The sequence below is a fragment of the Saccopteryx leptura genome, chromosome 8, assembly GCF_036850995.1.
Source record: "Saccopteryx leptura isolate mSacLep1 chromosome 8, mSacLep1_pri_phased_curated, whole genome shotgun sequence".
NCBI lineage: Eukaryota > Metazoa > Chordata > Mammalia > Chiroptera > Emballonuridae > Saccopteryx > Saccopteryx leptura.
Window position 1 is genome coordinate 68,268,651 of NC_089510.1, and position 2,176 is coordinate 68,270,826.

Consider the following 2,176-nt stretch of genomic DNA (forward strand, 5'->3'; position numbering starts at 1 on the left):
GGTGGGACTTTGCAAAGGTCCTCAGGGGCTTCTCTTCAAGAAGAAAGGAATCTGAGATGGTGGCATCCAAGGAGACAGAAGAGGAAGAGGAGCAACCCTCTGTGCTTGAGGATATTGAGACTTCGTAGGATACAGACTGTGAGATTGTGACTGGAAGGAGCAGAAGGGGAAAGAAAAGCAGGCAGCATGAGCAAACCTCAATGCACTCTTTTCTCCTTTTCTCTGCAGCTGATGTTCCACTTCCTGGTGCCTCCGCCCAGAAATGGGCAAACAGAGCTCAGGGGCAGGGGGTCGGCAGCTGGGCTGCCGGGCTGCTGGCAGGGGAGCAGCCCCAGCACACAGACCCCTTTCTTCTTCCTTGGTGGGAATGGGAAGCCGCTGTAAATGGAGCCTTGTTTCTCCATCTCTCCATCCCCCAGTTATCGGAGGGAAGGCTCTGTGTAGCAGTCTGTCTCCCATGCCTGGGCAGGGCTGGGCCAGAGGACAACACAAAGAGACATAATCCCAGCACATTAGCGCCCTCCTTTAACTCTTCAGGAGTTATGGAACTGGCAGCACTAGCCTAGATCCCAAGACTAGAGGCTGGTTAAGCACAAGGAGGCAACTCGAGGAGGAATCTTGATCTGATGGCCCAGAAGCATTTGTTTCTTTGCTTCTACAATAGTTAATAGAATAATTAGAACAGTAGCTAACAAACTTTTAAGGCCACATCCTTTTTTTTTTTTTTTTTTTTTTGGTAGAGAGAGAGAAAGAGAGTGAGAGAGAGAGAGTGTGTGTGTGTATGTACCCAGAATATGCCTTAATATAAGCATAATTGTAATAATTGTGTTTATCATAGAAACAACTTGATGGTATTTACTATTGCAGATCACTGCTCTAAATATTCTGCATGTCTTAACTCATTTAATTCTCACAACAACCCTATGTGGTAGGTGTTGGAATCCATGGGAGTCCAAAAGACCAGAGTAACAGACTTTATTGAAAGGAAGAAAGGAACCCTGCTGGGCATTTCTCGAGGGAGAAGTGCACCACGTTACAGACTAGGGGCGAGTTATATAGAGCTTGAGGGGATACTGAGGCAAAAGTCCTGGCATGTCCAGAATGCTCCTCCTTGGGGGGCTTCGAGCATGTGGGTGTTGAATCAAAAGTCCTAGTATGTCCGGAGCCCCTCCTTGGGGCGGCTTGTCAGTTTTTTGGAATTCCTCTGTCTCAGTCCAGTAAGGGTGAGGTCTGACAGATAAGCGGAACAACAAGAGGGCAGTTTGGAATACACATATCTATCAGTAGGCATTATTATTATTTTTAATTGTTTCACTGATTTTAGAGAGAGGAAAGAAGAGAAAGATGGGGGAGAAGGGAGAGAGAGAGATAGAGAGAGAAGGCTCAATTCATTGTTTTACTTAGTTGTTCCATTGAGTTGTATATTCATTGATTGCTTCTTGCATGTGCTCTGACCAGGGTTCAACCCATGACCTCTGGCACGCTGGGTTAGCTCTTCAGCTACTGAGCCACCTGGCTAGGGCTAGTAGGTATTATTCTTATCTCAATTTTACAGATGAGAAAACTGAAGAACAGAAAAGATTTTTTCCCAAGGACACATGGGACAAACCCAAGATTTTAACCCAGGCAGTCTGACCCCAGGGTTTATGCTCTTAACTATTACTCCATGCAATATGTGCCTATTTTTAATCACATACATATGGCACCGTAATAATATATAGTTTATGAAACATAAACATATACAGACATTTTTAAAGCTGAGGGTCAAAATAAATACAAATAGAATTTCTGATATTTTCTTCATTTATCCCAATGGTTTGTCTTATAGTCCCTCATTATAGAGACCACTATTTGAGAATTTGGAGCCCTATGGAAAGAAAAAACCTGAGCTCTACCACTGTGCCAGTAATACAGTGGGCTTCCAACCCTTTTGAGCACCAGGGCCCTTTTAACATAAAAGTTTTGCAAGTGCCCTTATAAAAGTTATACTCTTCATATTTGTTGATTGAAAAAGGACACAGTGATTAAAGCTATTTAGTTACACTTGTGCTTTTAAATGACTTTATTTTATTAACTACAACAGTATGTACACAATGTGGAAGGCATTCCACACATATGCAAGTCACATTAATTTTTCAGTCTACAGAAAATACTTGGTACATGTATGGATTTGCCT